This window comes from Aegilops tauschii, chromosome 5, assembly GCF_002575655.3.
Source record: "Aegilops tauschii subsp. strangulata cultivar AL8/78 chromosome 5, Aet v6.0, whole genome shotgun sequence".
Classification (NCBI taxonomy): domain Eukaryota; kingdom Viridiplantae; phylum Streptophyta; class Magnoliopsida; order Poales; family Poaceae; genus Aegilops; species Aegilops tauschii.
The window spans coordinates 203,313,958-203,331,057 of NC_053039.3; positions in this window are offsets into that span (position 1 = coordinate 203,313,958).

Consider the following 17,100-nt stretch of genomic DNA (forward strand, 5'->3'; position numbering starts at 1 on the left):
GAAGCATGTTCCTTATTACTTGGTAGACCATGGAAATTTGATAAAAATTATGTACACCATGGTAGAATCAATCTGTATACTCTTGTTCATAAGGATAACATATTACTTTGCTTCCTATGTCTCCCGATTCCATTTTGAAAGATGATATTAATAGAGCTAATAAAGCAAAACAGGAGAACAATAAGAGTGAAAATCAGATTGTGGCAAAAGAATTTGAGCAACAAATGAAGCCTGATAATAAACCATCTAGTGTTGCTTCTGAAATTAAATTGAAAAGTGCATGTTTACTTGCCACCAAATCTGATATTGATGATCTAGATTGCAGCAAATCTGTTTGCTATGCTTTTGTGTGCAAAGAGGCATTATTTTCATTCGAGGATGTGCCTTCCTCTTTGCCTCCTGCTGTCACTAACATTTTGACGGAGTTTGCTGACGTCTTTCCACAAGACGTGCCATCGGGATTACCACCTATGCGAGGGATTGAGCATCAGATTGACTTAATTCCCGGTGCTTCGCTACCCAACCGTGCACCATACCGTACGAATCCAGAGGAGACGAAGGAGATTATGCGTCAAGTCCAGGAGCTGCTCGACAAAGGTTATATTCGCGAATCCCTTAGTCCTTGTGCTGTTCCTATTATTCTAGTGCCAAAAAAGGATGGTACATCGCGTATGTGTGTTGATTGTAGAGGCATTAATAATATTACTATTTGTTATTGTCATCCTATTCCTAGGCTAGATGATATGCTTGATGAATTGAGTGGCTCTACAACATTCTCCAAAGTTTATTTGCGTAGTGGATACCATCAAATTCTTATGAAATTGGGAGATGAATGGAAAACTGCATTTAAAACTAAGTTTGGTTTATATGAGTGGTTAGTCATGCCTTTTGGGTTAACTAATGCACCTAGTACTTTCATGAGATTAATGAACGAAGTTTTACGTGCTTTCATTGGATGATTTGTGGTAGTCTATTTTGATGATATACTAATTTATAGTAAATCTTTGGAGGAACATTTGGAACATTTACGTGCTGTTTTTATTGCTCTACATGATGCACGTTTGTTTGGTAACCTTGGAAAGTGCACCTTTTGCACAGACCGAGTATCTTTTCTTGGCTATGTTGTTACTCCACAGGGAATTGAAGTTTATAAAGCCAAGATTGAAGCTATTGAGAGTTGACCGCAGCCCAAAATGGTCACACAAGTGAGGAGTTTCCTTGGCCTCGCTGGTTTCTATATGCGTTTTGTGAGAGATTTCAGCACCATTGCTGCACCTCTCAACGAGCTTACAAAGAAGGATGTGCCTTTTGTTGGGGTACCGCACAGGAAGAAGCCTTCATGGTATTGAAAGATAAGTTGACACATGCTCCTTTACTCCAACTTCCTGATTTTAATAAGACTTTTGAGCTTGAATGTGATGCTAGTGGAATTGGATTAGGAGGTGTGTTATCACAAGATGGCAAACCTATTGCATACTTTTTTGAAAAATTGAGCGGGCCTAGTCTGAACTATTCTACTTATGATAAAGAATTGTATGCTCTTGTTCGTACCTTAGAAACATGGCAACATTATTATGGCCCAAGGGATTTGTTATACATTCTGATCATGAATCTTTGAAACACATTAAAAGTCAAGCAAAACTGAACCGTAGACATGCTAAATGGGTTGAATTCATTGAGACTTTCCCTTATGTCATTAAACATAAGAAGGGTAAAGAAAATGTTATTGCTGATTCATTGTCTCGTCGTTATACTATGCTTTCACAACTTGACTTTAAAATATTTGGTTTGGAGACCATCAAAGATCAATATGTGCATGATACTAAATTTAAAGATGTATTGCAAAATTGTAAGGAAGGGAGAACTTGGAACAAGTTCGTCGTTAACGATGGATTTGTGTTTCGTGCTAACAAGCTATGCATTCCAGCTAGCTCCGTTCGTCTTTTGTTGTTGCAGGAGGCGCATGGAGGAGGATTAATGGGACACTTTGGCGTGAAGAAGACGGAGGATATACTTGCTACACATTTCTTTTGGCCAAAGATGAGACGGGATGTTGAGCGTTTTGTTGCTCGCTGCACTACATGTCAAAAAGCTAAGTCACGACTCAATCCTCATGGTTTATATATGCCTTTGCCTGTACCTAGTGTTCCTTGGGAGGATATATCTATGGACTTTGTTTTAGGTTTACCTCGAACAAAGAAGGGGAGAGATAGCATATTTGTTGCCGTGGATAGGTTTTCGAAAATGGCACACTTTATACCATGTCATAAAAGCGATGATGTTGTTAATGTTTGTTCTTTCATGAAATTATTCGCTTGCATGGTGTGCCAAATACTATTGTTTCAGATCGTTGTACTAAATTTCTTAGCCACTTTTGGAGATGTTTATGGGCTAAGTTGGGGACTAAACTGCTTTTTAGTACTACATGTCATCCCCAAACTGATGGACAAACTGAAGTAGTCAATAGAACATTGTCTACCATGCTTAGGGCTGTTTTGAAGAATAACAAGAAAATGTGGTAAGAATGCTTGCCTCATATTGAATTTGCTTATAATCGGTCGCTGCATTCTACTACTAAGATGTGCCCTTTTGAAATTGTGTATGGTTTCCTACCTCGTGCACCTATTGATTTGTTGCCTCTTCCATCTTCGGAGAAGGTTAATTTTGATGCTAAACAACATGTTGAATTGATCTTTAAAATGCATGAGTTAACTAAGGAAAACATTGAGCGTATGAATGCTAAATATAAACTTGTTGGAGATAAGGGTAGAAAACATATTGTGTTTGCACCTGGAGTTCTTGTCTGGTTACATTTGCGTAAGGATAGATTTCCAGATTTTCGCAAATCAAAGCTAATGCCACGTGGTGATGGTCCTTTTAAGGTGTTAGAGAAAATAAATGATAATGCATATAAACTTTAGCTGCCTGCAGATTTTGGGGTTAGTCCCACTTTTAACATTGTAGATTTGAAGCCTTATTTGGGTGAGGAAGATGAGCTTCAATTGAGGGCGACTTCATTTCAAGAAGGGGAGGATGATGAGGACATCAATACCATTGTTACACCCACAACCCCTGCTACTATACATACTAGACCAATTACTAGAGCTCGCGCACGCGAATTAAATTACCAGGTACTTTCGTTTCTTGGTAATGATTCTAATGTTCATGCGAATATGATGCTGCCTAAATTGGATACATTTGTTTTGCTTACAAATGAAGGGCCTAGCTTGACGAAGGATGAACATTGGAGCAAGAACAAGCATGGTGTTGATGGCATGCGCAAGGGAAACAAGAATGGAGTTTCCAGTGATGATTTCAGAACTTTGAAGCCACCATAATGAGTGCATGAAGCCTTGGACGAAATATACAAGATGCCACTTCATAAATTTCATCCACAGGCTATTCTAGGTACTGCGTCACCTTATTATTGGGCCATGCCCATGTAATTTCGAAATACTTGAGTATAGGCTATTTTTAGATTCCGTATGTGTGGGGAAACAAGAGTTAGGGTTGGTTTCGGACCCCTCCTCCAAGGGCCACGAAATTCCCCCCTCTTCCTTCATATATACAACCCTTAGGGCATCATTTAGACTTTGGGGGTTTTGTTTAGATTAAAGTTTGCCATAGCTGCAACTTTGTGTACTTCGTTTGTGTTCAACGACCAGACAAAGACGTCATAGAACCCCACCTTGATCAATAAAGCTTTCCTCTTATATTCGCAATATCCAAATTGCAATCTTAGTTTCTTGCTTGTTCTTCGTTTGCCTGCAGGAAACAGACCTTCGTGGTTAGGTTGATCGTGCTCCGGCGTGGTCAATAACCTCTCGGAGTTGGTTTAGCGATTGCTAAGGCGCGACGTCCTCGCACGTTCGTAGTCGGATCGTCAAAGTCGACTTCCTCCAAAACGATAGCCACCATCTCATCGAAAGACGGGACACCTTTGCCTCTATCAGACTCCTGCCTACATCTACTACTATTACTCCACACATCGACCGCTATCCAACATGCATCTAGGGTGTTAAGTTCATGGAGAAACGAAGTAATGCAATAAGGACGATGACATGATGTAGACAAGATCTATTCATGTAGGAATAGACCCCATCTTTTTATCCTTAATAGCAACGATACATGCGTGCCCCGCTATCCCTTCTGTCACTAGGTGAGGACACCACAAGATCGAACCCATCACAAAGCACCTCTTCCCATTGCAAGAAAAATCAATCTAGTTGGCCTAACTAAACCAAAGATTTGGAGAAGAAATACGAGGCTATAAAGATCATGCATATAAGATAAGAAAACTCAAATAATATTCATGCATATAGATCGATCATAAACCCGAACTTCATCGGATCCCAAAAAACACACCACAAAAAGTCATTACATCAAATAGATCTCCAAGAGAACATTGTATTGAGAATCAAAAAGAAAGAACAAGCCATCGAGCTACTGCCTAGGACCCGCAGGTCTATGGTGAACTACTCACGCATCATCAGAGGAGCACCAATGAGGATGATGAACCCCTCCGTGATCATGTTCCCCTCCGGCGGAGTGCCAGAATAGGTCTCTTGATTGGATCTCGTGGTTCTGGAACTTGCAGCGGCTGGAATTGTGTTTCGTCGACTCCCCTAGGGTTTCTGGAATATTTGGGTATTTATAGAGCTAAGAGGCGGCGGAGGAGACCCCCGTGGGCCCCACAACTCATCAGGGCGTGCCAAGGGCCTCTGGCGCGCCCTGGTGTGTTGTGGGCCCCACAGGCCTCCCCTCTGGTGCTTCCTTGGCTCCCAAGTTGTCTTATGGTCCAGAAAAAATCTCCAAAAAGTTTTGCCGCGTTTGGGCTCCGTTTGATAGGGATATTCTATGAAGTAAAAAACAAGCAAACAACATCAACTGGCACTAGGCACTATGTTAATAGGTTAGTCCCAAAAGTGATATAAAATTGCTATAAAATGATTGTAAAACATCCAAGAAGGATAATATAACAACATGGAACAAGAAAAATTATAGATACGTTGGAGACGTATCAACTACCTCGACACCAAGCTCTCGAAACAAATGGAAGAATTTCGCAACATGATCGTGAGCCGCGCGTCTTCCACCACCTCTTCGCCAAGAAGACTTCACTCAATTCACCACTCTTCGACCTACTGTTCCTCGGATGCAAGTCCTCCTCGCCGCACCAACACTCAAGATCGCCAGGCTCAAGAAAATCCATTCCATGGCAATGGGTTGCAAGACCGCGTCCGAGCATGTGAAAGAGCGAGACGCCAAGAACAAGATGCCGGGCACCAAGAACAACCTCCACAAGCGCAACGTCAAGCACCTCAAGACGGCGATGCAATCTGAGAAGAACAAAAGAGCCGTGAAGAACAAGCGCTCGAAGCACAACGCGCACTCCACGAGGCCACTAGAGCCTTGCCGAGCGTAAACGCCAAGTGCGTGAACAAGAAGAAGCACTTCAACAAGAACGACAAGATGAAGCCGCTCACAAATGAAGGGTGTTATGAGAGCTTGCTTCATGCCTACACACTACACCCGAGATCTCTTCAAGAAGTTACAACTCCTCAAGCAAGGCACGAAGACGGTGCAAGAATACTACCAAGAAATGGAGATTGCCATCATACAGGCCAATGTCAAGGAAGATGACCAGCAAACTATGGCACACTTCTTTAATGACATCAATCACCCAATCTAGAATATTGGCGACTTCCGACCCTATTCGAACCTTCTCGAACTAGTTCACCAAGTGACCAAGGCCGAGAGACAAGTGCAAGATGATTTCAAATACGCCAAGTACTCGTCCAAGACCTACGACTCTTCCTCTCAAGCTCCCACTACTTCGACACCTCCTACATTGACTAGATGATGCGGAGCATCCGAAGATCATCCCCATGTACACTCGAGCCTACGCCATTGGACCTAAGGTGAACTCGCTCCTTTGCGAATCTTCCCTTTCCGCATGCAAGACATGGATGCTACTTCAAGCGCGGACCTTGTTCATACTCAGGTACACCCGAGGAGACCATGGAGAACCCAATGACCAAGGCCAAGCGTGCGCGGGAGCAAAGGAAGGAGAAGGAAGAAGAGACTCCGGCCCCAGCCCGGACATCCGGCCCAACCCCCAGAAATCCGGCGCCCATCACAGAAGACACACGAAGCTGAACCAAGTCAGCCCGGACATCCGGCCCGTCGCGAGCCGCCGGACATCCGGCCCAGCTCCCGGAAATCCGGCGCCCCATCACAGAAGCTGGACTCTGCCAGCCCGGACATCCAGCCCAACGCCCGGACATCCGGCGTCTCGGGAAGGCCCGGACATCCGGCCCGTCGCCCGGACATCCGGCCCCCTCTGCCTGCGTGCAGCGCATCTGGGCCGAGGCCCATGTACCCCTTCGTCCCTTAGACTATATATACTCCCCCACCACCTCCTAGTTAGGGTTAGCATTGGTTTAGCTCATATGTGAGGTAGAGCATTGCTCATCCATTACGGACCTACTCCACGAGAGAGACCGCGACCCCTCTTCGGAGAAGATCCACCTTGGATTCAAGACCTCCTCACGGAGAAGACCCCCATCAAGACCTCCTCACGGAGAAGAACCGGTTACCGTTTGTATCATCCGTTGTTGACTTTGGATCTTGTGTGATCTATTCTTGTTGGTTGAGTGATTTCTCTCGTGTTTCCCTCGCGTTTCCCCTCGTGTTCATCACGTTCTTCGTAGGGATCCGCTCCTTTCGTGAAACATCGGCCATCTAGGGTTCCGCCCTACATCATCTTGGATCAGAGCTTAGGTTTATCACGAATTTGGAGCCTCCCCGTTGTGTTTTCTAGCCTAGTTTTGTTGATTTTGTTCCTTATTCGAAAATTGCCCCACAAAAATAGCCTCAATTTTTTTTGTGATTTATTGGTTTGATGATGTTTTGTAGATTTTGATCCATGGTTTTGCTTGGTTTCGAGTAGACCTAGCTTTCCCCCAATTTTCCCCACATTCCATCCATGAAATCTCTCCAATTTTGCCCTTGAAATCATCAATTTCCGCCCCAAAATCGAGTTCCTCGAGTTCATCCTCGGATTTGGAGCCCGGACATCCGGCCACCCCGGACATCCGGCCCTTAGCCCGGACATCGGGCTCCTGGAGCGCATTTTCGCGCGTGGTTCTGGACATCAGGTCCCGGAAATCCGGCCAAACCCCCGGATGTCCGACCCCTGGGATTTCAGCTTTCCCTGTTTCACCGTTTTGTGCATAACTAATTCATCTGGAGTCCGTTTTTGACGTTCTTTAGCTCGTTTTGAAGCTATTGATACCCCCCATCCCACAAAAATACTACCATCACCATTTGACTCCATCAAATTTTTAGAACTTTGGCATCTTTGCCTAGGGCTTCCACTACAACATCCGCATAACCACCACCGACTTCCGCAACCTAACCCATTTTGTTCCCCTTAGCATTTGTGGTTGTTTGAGTTGTGATTCAAGTCTCCTAAGGTGTTTCGGCTACTTAGGGACGGTTGCTTCTTCATCAACCACCACTACCGCATAGGCTTACCCACCATACACTTCCGACAACAACCTAACCCAATTTTGTTTGTGTTGTGAGTTGTGTCTCCTAAGGTGTTTCGGCTACTTAGGGACCGTGCTTCCAACTCCGACACCGTGTATAGTATACCATCTTACCCTCCATTTCCGCATTGCGTTTCAAAACCCCATCATTGCATTTCCGCAATCCCATTGAGCTTCCGCAAAACCACCACCGCTTTCCACTACCACTGTTTGACTTTTGTCCTTGAGATTTTGAGTTGTGGTTTTTCCGTTTCCTAAGGTGTTTCGGCTACTTAGGGACGAGTCTCCATCATCTTGGTCTCTACATCAAGAACACCGCCACTCATCATCGCCAAGGACGGTAACCTCGACGACACCATTGTATATTCCCCTTGCAATTGCATTGATAACCCCTAGCGCATTTTGCGTCACTTGCCTTTCGAGACTAGCCATTTGAGTATTGCCGGCAACGTTACTTGTGCACATTAGTGATCATACTTCCCATAGCATACATACCATACCATATTGGTATCATATGATCTCTTGTGTCACAAGTTTGTTCCCGCATACACACTATTGCTATCTTGGTTTGTGCATTTTGCAAAGTGGCCATACATACAAAAAAAAGTATAAGCTTTTAAGCAAAAGAGAAGAGCAAAGAAGCTTGTAAGCAAGTGCCATAGCATCATACCACATTGCATATAAGATTGTCATATCCGATCATCTTGGATCAAACACCGGGAACCATACATACATAGCATACTAGGGATAGAAGTTTATCCATTTTGCTTATCATAGGTTGTGCACAAGTGTCGTATCCGCCTATAGAGCAATCGTGCAAGCGTCTCTCTTGAGTTGTGCAACACGAGCGTTTTCCGTGGACTCCACATTTTGTGCTCATTCCTTGGTTGCACGACCCCATTTACCTATCCGTGTGTGTGTTTCCGTGTGCCATTCTTTGCTATTGGTCTACTTGTTTCACTTGCGAATTTGTGAATCTCTTTCAACATTATTGACTCTTGCTAACATTTTGCATCAAATTTTTGTGCCACTATCCTCACCGAGCTCCACTATAAGCCTTACTTGTGTAGGTGTGAGAAACCGACAAGAATTGGTACCAATTGTGCTATTTCCTTGTTACATCATTGAGTGATCATTGATCCATTTTCAACATCGGTCAAGGTACATTTGGTATAAGTTCTTCTCTTTCTCCCACTCATATTTGCTCGAGTCTTGTGATGGATAGGCAAGGCATTTCATCTCCGGTCTTCGACAACAACGACAGCGTGAACAACTACATCACCAAAGCGTCCATCTTCGATCTACAACGACAAATGCAAGGCACACAATCTATCTTGCGAGAGCGCCTCGACAACCTCGCCATCGACATACACCACTCCGAAGCAAGGAAAAGGGACTACATCGACACCAAGTTGGGCGAGCTAAAGGATCAACTACGCGACATGGTGGCCGACTACAAGTCTTCTTCCCCTTCATCATCCTCAAGGCGGCGGCAAGCAAGTCGATCATCTTTGGAGCGCCCACGCGATGCAAGCGCAATTTGTCCACGTCCACATCTCCATGGCGACCACCATCACATTCTTGATCCACATCGTCATGAAGGGCAAGTCACCTCCAAGCAACATGTGCACGACGACGACGAACGACATCTACTACGAGCTCAAGTATGACAACGACACCATCAACATGAAGATGCTCCACAAGCGCAAATGCACAAGTCCCAACAAGCACTACTTCACGCCAAGTCCAAGCTTCATGAGCATAAGAGAAGACCGCGAGACGAGCACCACCAAGACGGAGCTACGGCTACAACAACCACTTCGGCATCTTCGCCAAGTGCTATGAAGGCATCTTCGCCTTCGGACGTACGGCATCTTCGCCTACTTCCCAAGAGTTCGCCTACATCAACATCTTCAACAACAAGGCGACCACCTACGAGCGAGGGCGACACTTCCATCTTCGGAAGCCCCTCAAGGAAGATGGTCGAGCATGGGAAATTCCCTTCGGTCATGGAGACGAGCTACGAGGTGCCACATCATATGGGCCTCCATCAACAAGACGGCAACAAGAAGGTTGAGCATGGGACTATCCCTTCAACCAAGGCGGCGATAGGAGTTGAGCATGGAGACGTTTGCACCAACATCTCTCCGACACCCACATATCATGAGATGACCCAATTCCAATGTGAGGAGAGCCACCCCACCATGAATGATATGAGTGACTCAACCATATGTGACATTGAGTGCATTTCCTATGAGAGGATGAGTGTGACCACCACTAGTCCCACACTTGAGAGCATGCCACACATCCTATGTGAGGTTGAGAGCCATTTGAGTGACTCCACCAACCATATGAGTGAGAGCATCCTTGAGGGAGTGAGTGAGCCACAACACTTAGTGAGTGAGATAGTTGACACGGCATGTGAGGCCACTATGATTTCTCACAACTTAACCTCTACTCCAAGTGTGTTTTCTTTGGTGCTAGGTCTCCTACATGACGACATGCCTATCCTTGACGATTCCAAACCTCCAATGGGAAAACCGATGGCCATGGTGGACGATGATGAACCCACCACATGGTACCATCAAGTTGCAACCTCACCTACAACACATGAGCTACGCTCCAAAGGTAACATAGGTGATAATGCTTCTCTTGTCCCACTAGTGGACTATTTCACCAATGATTGCTTGCATGATGTTGATCCACCTATTCCCATGCTTCATGCTAGTGCGACTTCTTCATGTCATGACTTACCAATTTATGATGAATATGATGATGAGCATGTTGAGTTTCCTAGTTGTGATGCTATGCTCCATAGGATATCATGTGAAAATTCTATTGGTCACTTCATGTTTGACAATCCATTGAACTTGTCATATGCTATGAGTGAGATCTCCCATATTGCTTCATTTCAATCTCAACATAGTGACTATGCATGCCCCCTTAAAATACATCCCATTTGCACTTATGGCATAGATGACGAGATGATGGTCATTGGCTTTTGTTTTTCATGTGATGATATTGCCATGCTTCCTTTACATGATTTCCGCAATTCATCTACTATACCATGCCATGATCACATTGTTCCGAATATGCATTGTTTTGGATGTTGTCAATATTCTCCATGTGATGTTTCTACAAATGCTCATGAGGAGACCCCCATAGTTTCCTCATACATATTAGGAGATTTTGATGCATTCCATACTTTGCATGATTCCCATAATTGCTTGCAACCGTATGCATACCATGAATAACAATGCTCTACATATTTCCCATGATGCATTACATAATTTGTGTCTCCATTATGCTATACATAATAACAAACCTATCATGATGGATGACATGTTTCTATATCACGCATCTCATTTATTTGAGCATTGGCTATTTTGTGCTAACCAACACTTGCACGTATGCATCATGATGGATGATGTGTACATCTACCACGCACACGCAATTTTTCCTTTGCCTTTGTTTTGTGTAGGTACTCATGTATACTCGTCAACCTCTCAATCCCAAGAGTTGACGAAACGAGCTCTTGAGAGCAACGATGATTTGGGATCCCGTGGACTATCGTTACCACCATTCCATTTGCGCAAGGACTACGCGCATCTCTTCTACTTGGCTCTCACACGGCTTTGGGCTAGTTATCACTTGTTACCTTATGCCCATTCTATCGTGTTCACTTTGCATGTTACACCTCTTTCCATGCCTTTGACATGCAATTGTGACCCTTGCTTGCACTTACATATGATTCACCATTATGCTACTTCTATGTGTATTTGCATGCTTGGTGGAGATAGTTGTTGCTATTGCCATGTTTATCATGTGCCCCATGCTATTGATGCCATTTTGCTCATATCTTGCCTTTATGCTTGTGAAATGTCATGTGCATTATATATGCCCACTATTTGCACACATGACATGCTTGCCATGATTCCTTCTAGTACGTTGCATCTTCGCACTACTAGCTTGCTTGACTTGATCTCTATGATTGCTTGCTTTGTTGCATCACCCATGTTCCATTACTCGCTTTCTTGGGTTGATGACATATATGCTCATGCCTCTCACATGATATATCTTGTTTATTGTCGCTTGCCTACAATAATTGCCTCTATGCTTAATGATCTTGGAGACTTGGACATATTACTTGTGATGCATGCTTGTTTGTTTAAGCCTATTGTCTTTGGTTGTAGTTGCATCTTATGCTTCCATACCATACCACACCTTGCCCTTTCTTATGATAAGAATGATGAGAACACTTGTTGGGTATCTTACCACTCGATTGATAGGTGCTACATTTGCACTAACCTCATTTGTTTTTCCGAGTGTTTGTCATGTTCTTTCATTTTGAAGGATTCACAAGGCGGTACCATCACGAGACATATTGGTTATGTGAAGGCGTACATGATGTGCAACAACAACATTTTTGACATCCTCATAAAGGTGAACTCATTCCCTTTGAGCCATTCTCAAATATGCATATTTCATGGGTCATTCTTTCATTGTTGTTTCCTTCTTGTTGTCTACATGTTACATCTCGCGAATGAAGGAGCGACATTGGAGATTGGCTCTATGGACCTTCACATTGAGGAGCGCTCGCACTTATTGGATGCACCTTCCAACCTCCACTCATGCCACGACATCGAGCATTGGTACATCAACACTCCTTTCACACATTGCACCCCACCTTCATATTGGTTGATTGTGCTCATACATGTCATGCTCGATGGACATATCATACCCATAGCAAATTTGCATCTTATGCATGGATTGACTCACATTATGATTGCCTTGTTGCATCTTGTATTTCGATGTCATCCATGATATATGAGCTTGTACACTTCCTTAGCAAATTTGTTGTGATCTTTCTTGATGGCATATTCATACATCATGATCATATTGCCTACCATCAATTGCATGATATCTTATTCATATTGAGCATCCATTGCCATATTCATGCTATTGATAAACCGTCTCACTATGACATCATTTTGCACCGTGATTGCATTCATCATATTAACAACACATTTGTGTTCACAATGTATGATTTTTCTCTCATGAGCGCTTTGCATATCATTCTCTATCATCTTGATAAGCTTCATATGTTTTGTCACGAACAATCTTGCCGCACGGACTCATTCTTACATGATGGACACTTTGTGTGCGCTAACCATTGTATTTCCGAGTGTCGTTTGTGTTTGGTCTCTTTGCATGTATACCACTCCGGAGACACCTTGGAGTACTTGGATTGCGCCATTACTTCCACTCCGTCCAATTACAAGTCTGTCCACGATAACCATTTCCATCGTGATGAGGATTTCGATCCGAGTTCGGATCTTTCCCAAGGGAGGGGAGATGATGCGGAGCATCCGACGATCATCCCCATGTACACTCGAGCCCACGCCATTGGACCTAAGGTGAACTCGCTCCTTTCCGAATCTTCCCTTTCCGCATGCAAGACATGGATGCTACTTCAAGCGTGGACCTTGTTCGTTCTCAGGTACACCCGAGGAGACCATGGAGAACTCAAGGACCAAGGCCAAGCGTGCGCGGAAGCAAAGGAAGGAGAAGGAAGAAGAGACAGCTGCTACAGGCCCCGGACATCCGGCCCCAGCCCGGACATCCGGACCAGCCCGGACATCCGGCCCGACCCCCGGAAATCCGGCGCGCATCACAGAAGACACCCGAAGCTGAACCAAGTCAGCCCGGACATCCGGCCCCCAGGCCCAGACATCCGGCTCATCGCGAGCCGCCGGACATCCGGCCCAGCTCCTGGAAATCCGGCGCCCCATCACAGAAGCTGGACCCTGCCAGCCCGGACATCCGGCCCCAACGCCCGGACATCCGGCGTCTCGGGAAGGCCCGGACATCCGGCCCGTCGCCCGGACATCCGGCCCCCTCTGCCTGCATGCAGCGCATCTGGGCCGAGGCCCATGTACCCCTTCGTCCCTTAGACTATATATACTCCCCCACCTCCTCCTAGTTAGGGTTAGCATTGGTTTAGCTCATATGTGAGATAGAGCATTGCTCATCCATTACGGATCTACTCCACGAGAGAGACCGCGACCCCTCTTCGGAGAAGATCCACCTTGGATTCAAGACCTCCTCATGGAGAAGACCCCCATCAAGACCTCCTCACGGAGAAGAACCGGTTACCGTTTGTATCGTCCGTTGTTAACTTTGGATCTTGTATCTTACCATTGTGTTCATCGATCTAGCGCATGTGTGATCTATTCTTGTTGGTTGAGTGATTTCTCTCGTGTTTCCCCTCGTGTTCATCACGTTCTTCGTAGGGATCCGCTCCTTTCGTGAAAGATCGGCCATCTAGGGTTCCGCCCTACATCACTAGAGCATCTCCAAGCAATGGTGACAAGTCAAGTTACGAGAAAACTTCAACACCTTCAAGTAGCCCTCCTACTACAAGCAACTTCGAGCCGGGAGCTTCATGATAATCTACTCCAACGCATGAGACCGTCAAGACGAGTTCCATCAAATTCTTCAGATGTCAAGGACGAGGCTGTCGGTGTCAAAACCGGCGGATCTCGGGTAGGGGGTCCTGAGCTGTGGATCTAGGATCAATGGGAACAAGGGACGAAGAACACTATGTTTACCCAGGTTCGGGCCCTCTCGAGGAGGTAAAACCCCACGTCTTGCTTGATTGTATTTGATGTGTATGATATGGTTACAAAATCGATCTACCTCGAGATCAGCCGAGCTAAACCCTAGGTTGATGGGGTAATGGATGTTACTCTAACCCTAAAGACTAAAACCCCTTGGTTTATATAGACACCAGCAGGGTTAGGGTTATAGGCGATCGGTTACAAAGAAGGAAGGATCATGCCTAATCTTGACTTGGAGGGCATACCATGACTCCGAAGATCTCCTATCCAGCCACGGATCCGCACTCTAGCTTGGCCCCATAGTGGCCCATCAGTCCGGCCCAGATGCAGTAGACCGACGTCCCGAGGACCCCCTTAATCCAGGACTCCCTCAATAGCCCCCGAACTAGCCTCCAATGCCAGGACTTGTGTCCGGCCTCTGCACAACTTATGGTCTTCGGCTTGCGAGGCGGGTTCTTCATCTTGTCCTGTGCGTGCTCGGAGTTGAGTGGTGTCCGGAATCCTGAGTGTCTACTTTACATAGCCTAGAAGGCCAAAGTACTCAAGTGCGAACAGTGCCCACGCCTGACAACTTTTAGCGAAGGGTCGCGACCGATCATAACACCGAACGGCTGGCAGTTCTCGATGCGCGTCTTGAGGTCGCCCCTCCATTGGCACGTCTCATCAAGGCAGAGAACGTGTCCCATTGTCGGGACCCCGATTCCAAGTCACACCGATCTAGCCTGTAACACCTCATATCACTTTGCGGCCTCACGCACGGTACTCCCACAGGTGTCGCCTTACCATGGCCCGGGACCGTTTGCGCCTTTTGGCTCACGTATATGACAATGTCGCTAGCATCCATATGACAGAGAACCCGGGCCGACATGGCTAGTCGTGAACCCAAAGCGGCACTAACGTATGGGGACAGGCATACATGAATCAACATCGAACGTGTCGGTCAGCAGCGTGCGAATCCGGGCTGTAGCACTGGGCTAACAGGACTCCGGGAACCCGGGCTGTAGCAGGCTAGGCAGGACTCCGGATGTCACCGCGTGACATTTCCCCGAAGGGACAGACACAGGAACGATATGAAACACATGCCGGCCAGTCAAGTGCCCAGAGCAGTAGTGCTGGGCTAGCAGGACTCCGGTGAACCGGGCTGTAGCGGACTACTATGGCTCAAGGAGGCACTAGACTACATTTCCCCATAAGAGAGGCTGCTAAGGATAGACAACTAGATTGTCGGATCCCACACATACCAAGCATTTCAATCATACACACAATATGCTCGATATGTGCAAATACAACATGGCATCACAACAAGACTCTACGACTCAGAGTATTTATTCATTAGGCTCCGAAGAGCGAGATATTACAAACATGGGTCTCATGACCCAACATTCAGAGCATACAAACCAAAGCACATGCGGAAGCTTAACATGTCTGAGTACAGACATCTACAAATAAAAAAGGCTGAGAAGCCTGACTATCTACCAGATCCTGCCGAGGGCACAAGATCGTAGCTGAGGTATCAAGCTAAACGTCGAAGTCCACACGGAACTACTAGCGAGACTGACATCTCTCTGCAAAACATAGAATAGGCAAACGTGAGTACAAATGTACCCAGCAAGACTTACATCAGAACTATCTACATATGCATCGGTATCAACAAAGGGGGTGGTGGAGTTTAACTGCAGCAAGCCAGCTTTGACTCGGTGGCTATCCTGAACTACGACTGCAAGTAACTCTTTTGAGGTGGCGCACACGAGTCCACATATTCACCATATCAATACACCACTATGGATCCGCTCCCGTCTCCCTACGAGAACGCCATCCATAGCACTCACGCTTATCTTGCGCATTTTAGAGTATCCACTTTCACTTGTCTATGAACTGTTATAGGCAACCCAGAAGTCCTTTACCGCGGACACGGCTATTCGAATAGATCATATTAACCCTGCAGGGGTGTACTTCGTCACACACGCTCTCGCCACTTACCACCATGTACACCTCGTGTACCTCGGCAACCTTCAAGCGGAAGCCTGGCGAGGGAGTCGGCCACGACCTGACTAACCACACAAGTCTCTCGTCCAGGTTTATCGCCTATTCGGGTTCCATCCGCAAGGAGATCCGGTCGGGGTGTCGCTCACGGCCCCAAACGATGTGTGCAGGGTTCCCGAGCCCACCATCCGGGTGCCACTCGGTACACCAGGCCACGTGTGCCTAGTCTGTCCCAAGCCCACCTGTACCGGGTGCCACTTGGTAGACTACTAACACTACCTACAAACACCAGAAACTAGTTGCAACTCCTGGACAGAGATCAGGTTGATTAATAAGTCGAGAGGGGCACTTAAGCATTCCAATGTGTGGTAGTAACTGTTCATGGATCACAAACACAGAACTCAGTTCCTGAGGACGGCTTCAATGAGACAACCCACCATGTACTCCTACATGGCCTCTCACCGCTACCTTTACCAAATCGTGTTCACACACTTAGCTCTCAACAGTAGGACATGTTCACCACATTCCAATTCATCCCCGATGAATCAGACTCGACTCAACTCTAAGCAGTAGCAGGCATGACAAACAAGCATGAATGAGTAGGCATATCAGGGCTCAAACAACTCCTACTCATGCTAGTGGGTTTCATCTATTTACTGTGGCAATGACAGGTCATGCAGAGGATAAAGGGGTTCAGCTACCGCAGCAAGTAACAGATGAATTGTTGTTGTCCTAATGCAGTAAAAGAGAGCAGGAGCGAGAGAGTGGGATTGTATCGGAATGAGCAAGGGGGTTTTGCTTGCCTGGCACTTCTGAAGATAGCATTGAGTCTTCATTAGTGTCATCGAACTCATCGTCGGAAACACGGCTATCGAGAGGGGACAATACCGGCAACAGAGAGGAAACACAATCAATGCAATGCACAATATGATGCATGATCATGA